Source organism: Bos javanicus, chromosome 19 (assembly GCF_032452875.1).
Source record: "Bos javanicus breed banteng chromosome 19, ARS-OSU_banteng_1.0, whole genome shotgun sequence".
NCBI lineage: Eukaryota > Metazoa > Chordata > Mammalia > Artiodactyla > Bovidae > Bos > Bos javanicus.
In genome coordinates this window covers 24,814,645-24,830,537 of record NC_083886.1, presented here as the reverse complement: position 1 = coordinate 24,830,537, position 15,893 = coordinate 24,814,645, and the positions used below count along the sequence as shown (strand labels likewise).

The following is a 15,893-nucleotide window of genomic DNA, read 5'->3' as shown; positions in this document are numbered from 1 at the left end:
AGTTCCCTTATCAGGGATCAAACCCAGACCCCCTGCACTGGGAGTGCAGAGTCTTAGCCACTGGATCACCAGGGAAGTCCTTGGACTGGCCTAATTTAATTCCAACAGGTCTTTCTATATCTAGTCTTGACCTATTAACATTTATCTTATACTCAGCCCTAGAATTATCTATTTAAAATACAATCTGACCATATCACTTAACTTAAAAACAATTGTTCATTGGCACACTAGTTTTTAATTAACATTTATTTAAATACCACTTACTGTATGCTAGTCACTGATTTAAGTGTTTCAGAAGTGTTCATTTACTCCTCATAACTACCTATGAAGATTTAAATAAGGAGATTTTATACTCTGTGTATGTGTGTGTGTAGTGCAACAGAGCTATGTAAGTAGCAGAGCTGAACACATGCATCTGATCTCCAAAGTCAGGGCCTCTAATCACTGCATTATGCTGCACCTATTTCCCAAAGTCCACATGCTTAACAGTGTATAAGGTCTTTGATTAGTATCTGGTCCCTTTCCACATTTCAAGTCTTACTTCTAATCAAGCCCCACATTGCTCAAACTCTAGTTAACACTGAGTACCTTGTAATGCACGCCTTCCCTCTCCTCACTTTGACACCTTTATTATTTTACTACTGCTTGTCCCCTGTCTGGAGTACTTTCCAGCACCTCAGCACAGTTCTCATAAGAGTGCATTGAATACATTCTGATGAAAGAATGAATTTTATAAAATGAAATGAATTAATTATAAAATAAAAGAATGAATTAATACCTCATAAGGTTAGTAAGCAAAAATTTTAAAAAATCTACTATTAATTATACTGATAGATATAAAACAACAACAAAAAAATATTTTAGAATTCAAGTCTCCAATACACCTAATGGTTATCCTGTTAAAACATACACAAACAACAACAACCAAAAAAACTTCCCCCAACCTTGGTTCTCCTTCAACTCTTTCTCATTGCTTCCAAACACCCATATTTGCTCAACAGCGCAAACCAAAACAAACAAATCTCAATTCTTCACCTTCTTCATTCCTTGTTTGTCTCACTTCCCATATCAAATCGGTTAATAATTTATACATACTCAATCTCTCTCGAATCCATTCTTTAAACCTTCACTGTCTCTTAAATAGTTATCACAGGCCTATCTGCCTCCATCCACTCCATAGCTGCATTTCCCACAATGCTGACAGCTGTCTTTTTAAAAGGGAAATCTAATGATGTCACTTATCACAAATTAAAATCACCCTCTGCCACCTCAAGGACAAAAAGAGTTCTTCTCAAAAACAATCAACTTGGAAGCTTACTGAAAATGCAGATAGCCCCTGATGCCCCCTCAACCATGGAATTTGCATTGCGTGAGTCTAAGACGAGCCTACAAATGAAAATGGTCCACGTGCCACCCGGCTTTAGAGGTCAGACCAGGGCAGTGTTCTCTATACTCATCATCACTCCAGCCATACTGAACTACAACTACATGTAACTTCCTCACCAACTAAGGGGTACTTCTGAGACTAGGTACAAATTAATTCTCCAAACAACATGACACGATTGCTTCAAAAATGTTTAACCAACATCTTTGTGAAGATCTCCTTGAAAACATCTTGCCAAGTATATATTGTGATTTTAGCATTATTGTTCTACCTTTGCACGTTAAATATGTGTTTATAAATTCTAAGATCATTGAGGGCAAGTGCTGACAATCATGTTTGCATCACCAATGCTTAGAATATATCTAAATAAATGTATGCTGGACAGAAAAATTGATGAAAATTTAGAAGAGAAACAAAAATAAGTAATGGTATTGGACAAGGGTTTTAAAAGTTGAAACCTAATGATATTCCTTGTACAAGTAATACAGTAGAAGGGCAAGATTTAAAAACAACTGCCAAAAAAAAAAAAAAAAAACAACTGCCAAGTGGGATGGGGTGGGAGGTGGGAGGGAGGCAGAAGAGGGAAGGGACATATGTGTACCTATGACTGACCCATGTTGACATGTGACAGAAACCAACACAATATTGTTATTATCCTTCAATTAAAAATAAATTTTAGCTCTGGCTTCGAGGCTCTATCGCTCCTCTGCAGTTCACTTCGGCTCCCTGCCACCCTCCTGTCTTCAACATGCCTGGCCCGGCCCCCAGTGGCACTAACATGGGCTCCTCAGGGCACTCTCCCAGCAAAGCAGTGGCGGCCCGGTCAGCGGGATCCACCATCCAGCAGAGGAAGAATGCCAGCTGTGGAACAAGGAGCGCAGGCCTTACGACCTCAGCGGGCACTGGGGGGATGTGACGATTCAACACAGAGGATTCACCAGGGCTCAAAGTGGGCCCTGTTCCAGTAGTGGTTATGAGTCTTCTGTTCATCGCTTCTGTATTTATGTTGCACATTTGGGGCAAGTACACTCGTTCATAGATTCGGCTACATCCATCTGTCTGTCATCTGAAGAAAGGAAAAAATCCCAACATATTTTGGACCAAAACCATAGTGATTTTCTGTTCATGAGGAACAAATTTTCTGCAAATTTACTGTTTTACAGGGAACTTAATAAGAATTAAAGAATCGATTTTTTTTCTACGGCTAATAAACTTTTTAATTCATTTTAAAAAATAAATAAATAAATTTTAGGGACTTCCCTGGTGGCCCAATGATTAAGATTCTGAGCTCCCAATGCAGGGGGTCTGAGTTCGACCCCTGGTCAGGGAACTAGATCCCACATGCTGCAACCAAGAGTTCGCATGCCACAAGGACCTGGCACAGCCAAATAAATAAATATTTAAAAAATAAAGTAAAAATAAATTTTAAAAAAACTGCCAAGAACTGTAATAACTGCGATGCTCAAGACTTATCTTGCACTCAAATTATAAATTCTCCTTAATATAAAGTAAATCTCCTTCAGGACATAGATCTTAGTTCTGTTTTTAAAGAGTCCAGTCAGTCAAAAATATTTTGTTTCCCGCTTCAGTATTTACAAGTTTTCTGAGGGAAAGGGAAGAACAAGGTGGATTCAAATAGTAGCACAGCACAGATGAATAAGATGCCTTATTTGCTTTGCTTCTCAGATCACAGCAGTCTCCCTCCAAACAAGTCCCAAAATGTGGAGCTCTTCTCTAAAATCCCAACACTGAACTTTACTCTCAGAATAATTTCTACAGGGATATATAATTCACTTAAATGTAGCTCCTTCAAAGACTTTCTCTGATCTTTATTCTTCAAACCACTGTTAAAATGTTTTAAACAATACGTGAATAAAACGAGGATTACTTAAATTAATATTTAAAATCCTAAACAAAATTTTCTTGATGGATGTAAATTGTTTTAATAAAAGGGGAAGAGGAGGTAAATCTGCCTTACTGAAGAATTCCAAATGACACGTGTAAACTGATACTCCCCTCACCAGGGCATGTAACTGGACACATTTCCAAAAGGTAAAGGAAAAATAATAACTTTAAAAGACAACTGACAAACACTACATTAACCAAGTGATGAAGGTTAGCATCACCAGTGATGTTTTGTGGGCATCACGCAGCCTCTGACATGATGTGATGAGAAGTGTACTTCACCTCTGCGGTATTTTTTTCTGAAAATCCACAACCCTTGTAATCATGAAAAAGCATCAGACAAACCCAGTTTGGGAGACATTTTACAGAATACCTGACCAGGACCTCAAGACTGCAAAGGTCATGGAAAACAAGGGAAGACTGAGAAACTGTCACAGACCAGAGGAGACTGGGGATACAAGACAACCAATTGCAAGGTGGTACCCTGGATTAAACCTAGAACAGAACGAGGCCATTAAAGGAAAACCAGCGAAATTCAAATCAAGTCTGGAGTTTAGCTAATAGGAAATACCAAGACTGACAAATGTACCACAGAAATATAAGATGTTAACAGTGGAGGAAATTAGGGGCAGGGTATATATAAGAACTCTCTGCACTATCTTTACAACCTGTCTACACATCTAAAATTATCCCAAAATAAAAAGGTATTCTAAAAAAGAAGGAAAAATGTGGAGTTATTTAATATTTAACAGTACAAATAAGGGACTTCCCTGATGGTCCAGTGCTAAAGAATTCACCTTCCAATGCAGGAGACACGAGTTCAATCCCTGGTTGGGGAGCTACGATTGCACATGCGTCAGGCAACTAAGCCAACAAAGCCCCAGTACAGGCCAAATACAATAAGCACATTACTTAAAAAAAAAGAAGTACCAATAAAAGCTTTGTTAAAATAAAGATACAAATACACTCTGCAGTTTAAATAAAATGCTTGCAAGCAATATAATTTTATATTAAAAAACAGAGTTAGTCCATTTGGCATTGATTTACACAGCACTTCTTGCCTATTAAGAAATTTTGAAAATTCTTAAGAAATATACTTCAAACTATAAGAGCTATATTATTGCTTACTTTTATGAGTAAACAGTATGCTAATTCTCTTAAAGTCTCTAACAATAAAAAATATCTACTAAAGGATTTAGAGGCCTTTTATCCAATAATAGCAACCACCCTATGAATTAGATACTGTCAACGTTATCCACTTACTGGTAAAAAATAGGCTTATTGCTCAAGGCTCACAGAGACTTCCCTAGTGGTTCAGACAGTAAAGCCTGTACTGCAGGAGACCTGGGTTCAATCCCTGGGTCAGGAAGATCCCCTGGAAAAGGGAATGGCAACCCACTCCAGCATTCTTGCCTGGGAAATCCCAATGAACAGAGGAGCCTGGCAGGCTACAGTCCACGGGGGTCACAAAGAGTCAGACATGACTAAGCGACTAACACACTTCCATAGCTGACAAAAATGATGGAGCAGGATCAGAATCTAAAATACTCATTTCGGTTTTAGTCAACAGCTTTGTCTCATTTTTTCTGCTAGTGCTTTTACCCTTTAAAAATAAAATAACAAAAATAATAGTAAATAATAGTCAATGTAATTAACTTTTTTTTCCTTTGGCCACAACGCACAGCTTGTGGGCTCCCCAACCCAGGCCCTCAGTAGTGAAAGCCCAGAAGCCTAACCACTGGACCATCAGGAAGTTCCCAATACAACTGACTCTTAATCTTCACCTTCCTTTCTTCTGCAGTCAGTATATTTTTCATAAAATAAACAAACATGGAAGGAAAGATGAAGAGATAAAATAGATGCCTTACACACACAAAATACTAGTATCATAAAACATATCCTTGTATCTTTGTCACAGATTAAAAATGAATTAAATCTACAACATGCAAATCCTTAAAAACATAAGCTTTCAACTAAATTCCTTAAAATTTTCCCAGATTCTTAATTTCACAGTTATCAAAAGAGTCTCTCAGAAAATTCTTATCTGCCTCAGTTAACTGTCAGTAATTCTGGTGAGCACATAAGAGCTCAAGGAACAGATAATTGAAATGCAATGAGCAGAAATGCAAATGCAATTTGTCTAGTTGGGTAAGTTCACTTCTTACAGGTGAGTGTTCTGTGGCCCTGAAACAACTATTTCGGAAGTGCTGCCTTGTTCCTGGGACAACACAAAATCTCTGTACAGGAAATATGAACACTTTTCCTTTATTCACCTTAATTCCAGAGAGATCCCTGGAAGTTAGCCACTACAAAGAACTACAGGATAGCACATTTCCTTACACAGAACCCCATACTCAATCAAACTTAAAAAGTGTTTATTTACTTATTAATACCCCTAGAGGAACTAAAAAGCCTCTTGATGAAAGTGAAAGAGGAGAGTGAAAAAGTTGGCTTAAAGCTCAACATTCAGAAAAGTAAGATCATGGCATCTGGTCCCATCACTTCATGGCAAATAGATGGGGAAACAGTGGAAACAGTGTCAGACTTCATTTTTGGGGGCTCCAAAATCACTGCAGATGGTGACTGCAGCCATGAAACTAAAAGACGCTTACTCCTTGGGAGGAAAGTTATGACCAACCTAGACAGCATATTCAAAAGCAGAGACATTACTTTGCCAACAAAGGTCCGTCTAGTCAAGGCTTTGGTTTTTCCAGTGGTCATGTATGGATATCAGAGTTGGACTGTGAAGAAAGCTGAGCACTGAAGAATTGATGCTTTTGAACTGTGGTGTTGGAGAAGACTCTTGAGAGTCCCTTGGACTGCAAGGAGATCCAACTAGTCCATTCTAAAGGAGATCAGCCCTGGGTGTTCTTTGGAAGGAATGATGCTAAAGCTGAAACGCCAGTACTTTGGCCACCTCATGTGAAGAGTTGACTCACTGGAAAAGACCCTGATGCTGGGAGGGATTGGGGGCAGGAGGAAAAGGGTATGACAGAGGATGAGATGGCTGGATGGCATCACCAACTCGATGGACGTTGAGATTGAGTGAACTCCGGGAGTTGATGATGGACAGGGAGGCCTGATGTGCTGCGATTCATGGGGTTGCAAAGAGTCGGACACGACTGAGCGACTGAACTGAACTGAACCCCTTAAATAAATATACTTAAATATTTAAATGTACTTAAATATTGATTTAATATTAACTTATTAATATTACTTGTATGTATGCAGCATTACTATAAATATACTATGATAAAGCTGTATTAGGCATTTTCTGGAAGTTCCCATTCAAATGCCTTATACAAGCAAAACAGCAATATAAGATCATGTGAATAAATGCCAATTTAAATGATACAGGCAATAAATGCTACCAGTTCTCACCATTTTAGAAAAGAAATTAGCAAACATAAAAAGTTATGAAAAGAGTCCACTTTGTCAAAAGAAAAAAGAATGTTGATTATGCAAGGCAATACCCAAGTAGTCCACTGACTACAGTATTTACCTCATTCTAGCTACTAACCCAACATGTGACCTTGAGAAAAGAAATTCTCTACATTTTAGTTCTCTTATCCATAAAAATACCAGTCTTTCACAAAAAGTACCTGACAGAACAAATGAAATGCCACGTTCAGACGAGATCGGGCGCGTTCAGGGTGGTATGGCCGTAGACAAAATGCCACGTTCAATACGTTTACAAACTTCTAGGAAAATGTTCAAAATGTTAGATGACAGTACCTTCAAAGGATAGTTTTCCAGCTTACACAAAAGCACAGATCAATCTAACTAGGTAAGTTTCAACTAAAAGCCACCATCTTTTAAAGAAAAAACAACAGATCAAAATAGCAAGTCCTTATAGTATCTGCATCCAAAGACTATAAAGCATTTCACAAGTAACAATTAAAATGTTTAACTGCCATGACAAGATTAAAAATTATACACACAGCAGAAATTAAACTAAGGTTCCACTTAAATGACTAGCCAAAGTGCCGTGTCAAACCAGCAACAAAGCTGAAACAACTCAGAAAGCCTTCACTGCACTAACCTAGTAATAGGCTTATATAATACAGCATCTTTCTTCATGAAATACACATTTCTCAAAACATTTGGCCTTCAGCAACTAAGAGTCATTCTACAGCTAAGCACTAGGAGAACAGGTTTGCTTTTTCTTTTCAGAAGTCATATATCATCAGTTTCTTGTTTTTGTATAGTTTTATTTTTAATTGAGCAACTTTTTAAGTTATATAAAAAAAAAGTTGTACAGTAAAAGTGACAAAGAATTTCTACTTTAAACTATCTTTTTTTCCAAAGTGTATGAAAACTGATTACCAGTCATAAAGAAATATTTTCACAACAGAAAGTTACAGGCAAATAAAGAAATCTCTTTTAGGACCACAGCAGACATGACAGGCGTGGTTAAACCAACAGAGCCTCAAGTCCCTTTGGCAGAAGAGTGCATGACTCACTGCTTTAGAACTCAATGGGAAGAATTGGAAAATTCATTTAGATTGTCCTAAGGTTTTACTTTGTGTTTGTCTTTTAAGGTATCTGCATCCTAATGATGATAACTCCCATAGTTTCTATGGCTTACTAATTAAGAGGACAAATTGTGAATAATACGAATCACAGGTAAACAAAAAGATCCTCTTTTTTCTTGGACACTGAAAATATGAGCTGTAAAATAAAGTCACATATACAGTATCATTTATTGCCTAAGAGGGAGAAACATTTACACTGAAAATATATATATAAACAATGAAACATGGATGTTCTAGCTGGAAAACCAAAAATTATTATACTGATTTCTCCCTTCTAGAAACATCTCTGAATTTTTTATATACCAGAGTAACTGTATTTGGAAAAAAAGATACCAAGTAATTCTACTAAAAAATTAATCCATCCCAATCTCATTAAAAGTTTCATAAGTATAGGATTATTAAGAATTTTAAAAATTGATCTCCAAATTAAGCAAAAGATTCTGCCACATGTATTAGAAACATATCCAGATACACATTTGGAAGTAAAAGCTCTCATACTTAAGTCAAATTATTTTAAACTCCTAATCAACTAGTAATCTACTGAAAAATCTCGGCTCTTAGTACACTCTTATAGCTACAAACACTAAGGGTTAGGATATGTTAGACACATAACACTAACCTCATTCCTTGCCACATGAACCCTTCTAGTTTTTAATCACGTTAAAAATAACAAAAATATAAAAATGTATCATACACTGACAAACAGTCCTAAGGCCCATCAAAACCACATTTACAACATCAATTTGACATCCTTCTGAGAACATATATTCACATGAATGCTTGATACAAGACATTATAATGACCTACCCTCTCTTAGGGCAGTACCTTACTACAAGATCTCTTCCAAAGGACAACACAAGAGAAAGGGTCTATATAAAGAGCATTTAACACAAATTACCTTATTCTCTCTTACTCACTTTGATGTTCATTATTTAAAAATCACAGATTTTACTGTTTTAATGCAAACTAAAGTTAAAGAAAACATCTATAATGTCTTCATTAGATTTTTGCAATATTTCTACTATTTTTTGCCAAATATTTCTGGCATTTGTTAATTTACATTTACTTAACTAAAACAATAATATTAAGAAGTGTGTATATATGTATATGTATGTGTATATATACATACAGGTAATATACAGACAATAAGTATTTGCTTTAGAGCAGGGACACTGCTTTTTACTCCACCTTGCAAAAAAAAAGGTAGAAACTAAAAACATGAGATTTTAAGATTTACTACATAGAAATGCCTTTGTTGTAGCACCAATTAGCATCAAATAACCTTACAAAACATAAGCAAGAGAAAAATGCTATGAAAGGGCAATCTAGCATTTCACAGCTTCTGCTCTCTTACTCCACCCAGTCTCCTCAGCTCAATGGCTGTTCACAGCATCCACAAATATTAGCCCATTTTTTAAAAAAAAGAGGTGGGAGAGGCACTGAAATAGAGCTAGCTCCATCAAAATCAAGATAAACAGAAATATTTTGTGAAAAATTAGGTTCCATTCTGATTTATAAAAATAACAGCTTTGTTTTAGGAGATAGATCCTCCCCTTGTGAACAATCCAAACAATGATCATTTATAATAGAACATGAAAGAATAAATCACCCTAAACAGAGACCACGCTTATGCTTTAATAAAAACTGCAATTTGCAACTGCCAATTATTTTGCAAAACTGTGTCCTGAAAGATACCCACGAGAGATTAAAAGGTAGCTAATGCCTCAGACCCAAATCAGAATTCTTTAAGTAAAAGCTTTTAATATATTCAACATTATATCACTAACGACGTACCCAACCAGGACATTTTTCCTGATTAAAAGACTGAACCCCGCAGCAATCAAGCTCTGCTGCAGCAAAAAAGGAATTAAAAAAAAAAAAAATTCGAGCAAATACTACCGTGGCAAAAGGGGAGAGATGACATTACTGGTATGAAAGGCCCAATTTTCCTCCGCCCTAGGCTCAGAATGAAATTCACACAAAACAACCCACCCCCCAACAAAAATAGAATTACCAAAAACGGCACAATTGTTTTGTTTAGCCTTTAAAACCTTATAAATCTCAAGGATTGTGTGTTAAAGTAGAGGTCGGAATAACAGTAACATCTTTCTTCTCTCCCGATTGCCTCTTAAGGAAAGGGGGAGGGGGGGACCTTGGCATGACATCGCCCATTGAGAACGGAGACCACAAATCTGGTTCTTCGCTTCCAAAGCAAAATTTCTTAACCAAAAGACTGATATAGATTGGACCCAAAAGGCAACCCAAAAAGAAAATCTCCCGTCTTCCTTCCAAGGAGTTTCTTGCTAAGTCACGGAAGAAAGGCAGAACAACAAATAAAGCCAAGCCACCTTCCGCTCTTGTCTCAGATACTGAAAAACCTCCTCCTCCTCTCCACTCTTCTGTTTAGAGACGTACTGTTAAAATTTGCCCACCATCTCAAAGGCATTTTCTCACCTGGGAGGTTAAGGCAGGCACTGCGTTTCCTATACGAGTGGGGAGATTCGAAGGAGAATGGCTGAGGGCCTCGAAGCTCAGTGTTACAACGTCAAAAGGCAGCTCCCGTTGAAGGAGCCGACGGCAGAAAAGAAAATCCTGCCGGATTTGGTGGGTGGATGCTGCGGATGGTTCGGTGGGGTCAGGCCGCTCCTCCTCAGTGGGTGCAGGGGCTGAACCACCGCATAGGGGGGCCAGGGAAAGGCTGGACCATCCTTCTCAGGTCAACTCCATCCTAAGGACAGGTGGGGGACGGAACGCCTGCAGGCCGGTGGACAGTGCCGAGGAGGCTTGAGCCCGGTCCCTGAGCGCCAGCCGCGGGGCGGGGTGGGGACTGCGGAGCTTCTCTCCCGCGGACAGGGAGAGGAGAGCCGAACCCTCTCCCCAAGATCTGAGAGCGACCTGCTCCCCACGCCCTTCCTACCCAAGAATACTTTTCTTGCTAAGTCACCAAGGGAGGAAGGCGATCCCTTCCCGGGGAAGGCCGCGGGTGGAGCCGCGGCGGCCCTGGCACCCCCAGAACCCGGGCCAGGGAGGAGGGGAGCGAGGGCAGCGCCCTACCCGGCCTGTCCCCCCCTCCTCCCGTGTCTCTCACTCAACGGCCGTCGCGGCCGCCATTTTGAGAGCGAGGAGAGAAGAAGAAGGAGGAGGAGGCGGCGGCAGGGGGAGGGGAGAATGGGAGGGAGGGGACCGGCGCAGCCACATCGTCAGGCCGCCGGGCCCGGCCCGCAGCCGCCCGAGCGCGGTGGAGGAGACATAAGGGAGGGCGCAGACCCTCGCCCGTCTTACCGGAGCGCTGCACCGCCGCCTCCGCAGGGCCTCTTCCGTCCTTCACTCCCATCCACCGGCGGGGGAGGGGGAGAGGGAGAGGGAAGGGAGGAAGGAGGGAGGGAGGGGAGGAGGGAGGGGGAGGATGGCGCGCTGGGCCCGGTCCCGGGGAGGGGGAGGGGAGGGGAGCGGGCGGGCTCCTCAGCCGTTCCGGGGCTCGAGCCCAAGCCCGGCGCTCGCGGTGGCTCTAAGCTCGCGCCCGAGCGCTCCCCTCCTTCTTCTTCTCGCTCCCTGGACCCCGGGGTCGCTGCTCGTCCGCTCGCTCACTCGCTATCTCGGCCGCTGGACTCCGCCGCCGCCCCGCCGCTCCAGCTCCGTCTGTCACAGGAGCTGCCCCAACGCCCTGACGTCACCGCGCCGCCGCCGCCGCCGCCGCTGCCGCCGCCGCCCCAGACCCGCGGGGAAGAGGGAGGGGAGGGGGGCCGGGAGCGGAGGAGGGACTGCGGCGCATGCGCGGGCCAGGGCCCGGCCCTGAGCCGCGCTGCCTTCCGCTTAGCAGGCTGGCGGGCTGATGCGGCTCGGCGGTGTAGAGAGGTGGGGTGGGGGACAAGTGTGCGCGAGAGGTGCTCATTTTCGCTCAGCACGCCTCTGCAATCTGTGCAAAGGCTCTCAGTAACATTTTCCTAGACCCTCGTCTGATTGCTGCGGCCCCTGGTGAACTCCGGCTGTCTTCACCTCCACGCCCTGCTCTTGCTCGCGAACGGAGAGCTCTCCGTTTCCCCCGGCCAACAGCAGGGACCATCTGGCACCGTGGATTCCGGGCCCCGATGGGCTTCAGAAAGCGGAGCCCGGGCCAGGATGTCGCCCCTTCTACCTTCGGCCTTCGGGTTTATTTCTCATGGACCGGGGAGAGGGAGGGGGAGTAGATTGGGTTAGTCTGGGGAGAAGACCTGCTGGGATGCCTGGTTGTTAGAGATTTTTTAATTTGAGAAAATTCGCTTTCAGATGTGATTCAGCTATTCTTTTCCTTAGTCACACGCAGGCATACACACATCTGCGATTCTGGAAGTCTCGAAACTGATGCCCAAAGAAAGACCTGGAACTTTATCCCTACAAGGCTTGAGCGCGCGCGCTCTCGTGTGTGTGTTTGCTGTTTGGGGGGTTGAAACAGATGGCAGATGAAATCTTGGAGATTTGTAGTCAAATGTGTTCCACACAAACATTTGATTTAAAAGAGGCCAGATTTGAGGTTCTAGATTATCCTATGTGGAATATTCTTTTATTTAGAATTACCTAGTGTGATCATCTCATCACTAATTTATATTGTCCAAGGAAACTATTTTCCTGGAACATAGGTTTAGGCTTGTGTTTATTGATTTTATTGTTTTCCTTTTGGAGGTAAATACATTACCTTTAAGAAATTACTGGGTTAATGACAGAACCTGAATGTGTATCCTGAATCAGCAACATAAAGGAAGTGTGGCTTTGGTTAAATTACTGTCTCTAGCCCCGTTTCTCTGTAAAATAGACATATAAATTGTAAGGCTTTTGTGAGAATTAGGAAATTCTGCATGTGTACAGTATATGGCTTTAGTAGGGAGTCACAGGCAACTCATGTAACAATTACTTTTACTTGGTAGCAAAATAAGTTTCCTTTTAAGGTTTTAAGTCTCTAACTCTGCAGATGTTCAAGAAAAATATGAATGAATTGCCTGGAAGATTTGGGTTCTCCCCTTCCTGAGATCAGGGAAGGAAATCAAATGGTCTCTGGAATGTCTTTTCCAGGTTTACAGTTCTGGGATTCTCTGGTTGGGCAAGAACAACAAAATGAGGCACAAAAGTTTGGTCTGTGCCACATCCAGTAACAGTCAATAAAGTTGAAATAAATTAACATCCCTTGTTCTAAGAATCCATCTTAAGTCCACTTTTACCTTTTAAAGTATATATTATTGCCTGACATCACAGTATTAAAATTTAATCACCTGAGGATATCAGTTCTTTATTTCTTAAATGAATGATCTAAAAGCCAACAAAATTGCCCAGAAATCAGAATCACATTTATAAACACTGATTTAATACAAATAGGTAGGACTAACCCCAATACTTTGAGCTCATAGACTCAAGTAATCAGAATACTTTAAAATGTATATTATATAATTATGAATTAAATTAACATCAGGTTTTAGTTCTATAGCAGTCCTTCAAAACACAATAGACTCACTTGGGAGAAACACGTAAAAACTGTCCCTGGATTATAATTTTTCTGAAAAGAAAACTGTGTTGTGTGCTTAACTTAATACGGAGCGATGTGTTCTGGTTCTGTGCACTTTCTTCTCAGTTTCTAAAGTGATAGATTCATCTTTATAAACACTTGTCTGTTGAGAATGGAGAATTAGGCCATCTATGCTATTAATCATAATTCATAAGAAGGACTTCTACAGAACCTACTACATCCATTCAGGAAACATTTAATAATGAATAATTTGGATAATGTTTCTTGAAAAAAAGTAAGTGTAAACATCCATTTTACTACCACAATCTAACTATCTCCCCATTCATTTGAATTGCAAATCTTTATTTTTCCAGCAGACATTTTCAAAATGGAAACATTTGTTTCGGTTGCTGCAGTAAAATTAGTGTTAGTTTAAACAATACTGCAAATAAGCGGACTGGAAGAAACACTCTAAAAATATTACTGTTGGAGAGAGGACAAAATGTCTTGTAAAAGTAGCTCCAGAGCAAGAATCTGTCTACAATGGGCACAAATGTTAAAACATCATGTTGAGAATCAAACTGTCCTCTGTTTATGGGCAAGTGTACATTGTTGTGTGTGTGTACTTGATAGAAAGCAATTAGCAATTTGTGAGAGGGTAGCTTTCAGGCATACAGGTTACGTGTATCAGTATCTGGCAGGCATATGTGTCCCATTTGAAAGAAAACCATGACCCAACTGGGCAGGGCTCATTTTGGCTAAAAAATGGTGTACCTGCATTTCCCCAAAGCATGAACATGTCAGTGAGGGCAAGTCCAGCTAAACCAATCATTCTTCATCTCGGCATCATGACACCCTCATGTGTCATGAACATTGGGAGGCCACAGAAACAAATTACAGACTATTAAAGGAGGTGAAACTCACAGCCTGGACATGGAAGAAATATTTAGAAACAGTACTTCATAACCTGAAATATGTATACATATAATACATACACACATATATAATAATTGTTAAAGTGCTGCTGCTGCTGCTGCTGCCAAGTCGCTTCAGTCATGTCCAACTCTGTGCGACCCCATAGATGGCAGCCCACCAGGCTCCCCCATCTCTGGGATTCTCCAGGCAAGAATACTGGAGTGGGTTGCCATTTCCTTCTCCAATGCATGAAAGTGAAAAGTCAAAGTGAAGTCACTCAGTCGTGTCCGACTCTTAGCGACCTCATGGACTGCAGCCCACCAGGCCCCTCCATCCATGGGATTTTCCAGGCAAGAGTACTGGAGTGGGGTGCCATTGCCTTCTCCGGTTAAAGTGCTAACACAATACAAAAAATGCATCAATCTAGATGTCACCACAGTAGACCAGGCAAACTTTCTTACCCTTTATGCTTGTTTGTATACCTTGTAAAGTAAAAAATTAATTTTCACCTAGAGGACTCAAAGCTTTATGAAGGAGGTGATGTAAAGCAAACTTTTAAAAATGACTACAATTTTTATTCATTCATGCAACGAATATTTAACTATCTTCTATGTACCAGACCCTGTGCTGGATGCTGAAAATACACAATAGATAGAACAAACAGAATCCCTGAATTCACAGAGTTTCTATTCTGGTAGAAGACAGAAAAAGGTGACAATATGGAGAAAAATGGTACTGATGAACCTATTTGTAGGACAGCGATAGAGACGCAGACGTAGAGAACAGACTTGACACGGTGGGAAGGAGAGGGTGGGATGAATTGAGAGAGCAGCATTAAAATATATACATTGTCATATGTAAAATAGGTAGCCAGGGGAGATTTGCTGTACAACACAGGGAACTCAACCTGGTGACCTCTTACAGCCTAGAGGGGTAGGATGAGGTGGGGGATGGGAGGGACATTCAAGAGGGAGGGGACACAGGTATATGTATGACTGATTCATGTTGTATGACAGAAACCAATACGACATTATAAGGCAATTATCCTCCAATTAAAAAATTTTTTTTTAAGTGAACCCTAAAGTTAAAAAAAAAAAAAAAGGATGACAAAGCTATGTAGGCAATAAACAACTTTGGGATGGAGAAAAATATAAAGGATCACAGGAATGAGAGTGGTAAGAGAAGGCATGTCAGAGGAATGAGTGAGAAACTTATGTAGGTAAAACATTCTAGATTAAGGAACAAAGACAAAGACCCTGAGACAGGAAAATGATTGCTGTGTCCCGGGAAATTAAAGAAAGTCCAGGCAGGTGGAATGAAATGATAGTGAGAAAAGAGTCCTCGACTGCAATGGTCCAGGGGATGCCGTTGTCAATTAAAATCTGGCGCTTGCCAGGGGCATTTGCCATCTGCCTCTGTGGAGACTGAACCTGTGCTGCAACAGCTGTTGACCTTCAACATGCCCTGAAGGGTGGAAGGGGAGGCACTTTGTGCTCCAAAGGAGCTAGTAGAACAGGTCTTTAGAAAGTTAGATATTTTCAGGAACTGCTTTCATGATCCCAATCCTTGCATTTCCTCATATCTGTCATTGTTGCTCAGTCATGTCTGACTCTTTGCGACCCCATGGATTGCAGCATGTCAGGCTTCCCTGTCCTTCACTATCTCCTGGAGTTTGCTCAAA

At 40.9% G+C, this 15,893-nt stretch overlaps 1 protein-coding gene and 1 pseudogene across 3 annotated transcripts in view; one reads left to right on the top strand and one right to left on the bottom strand.

Annotated features, from left to right (window-relative positions):
• Positions 1–11,195, bottom strand: part of PAFAH1B1 (platelet activating factor acetylhydrolase 1b regulatory subunit 1) — a 68,106-nt gene extending 56,911 nt beyond the window's left edge. For 2 of the 3 annotated variants that reach the window (XR_009731267.1, XM_061390686.1), the window contains exon 1: positions 11,107–11,195. The gene's annotated coding sequence lies outside the window, so the exon portion shown is untranslated. Of the gene's footprint in view, positions 1–10,278; positions 10,367–11,106 lie in introns of those variants that run through there. The other variant, XM_061390688.1, reaches the window with a different exon arrangement.
• Positions 2,041–2,630, top strand: LOC133231928 (protein transport protein Sec61 subunit beta-like; annotated as a pseudogene).
• Positions 11,196–15,893: the final 4,698 nt, after the last annotated feature.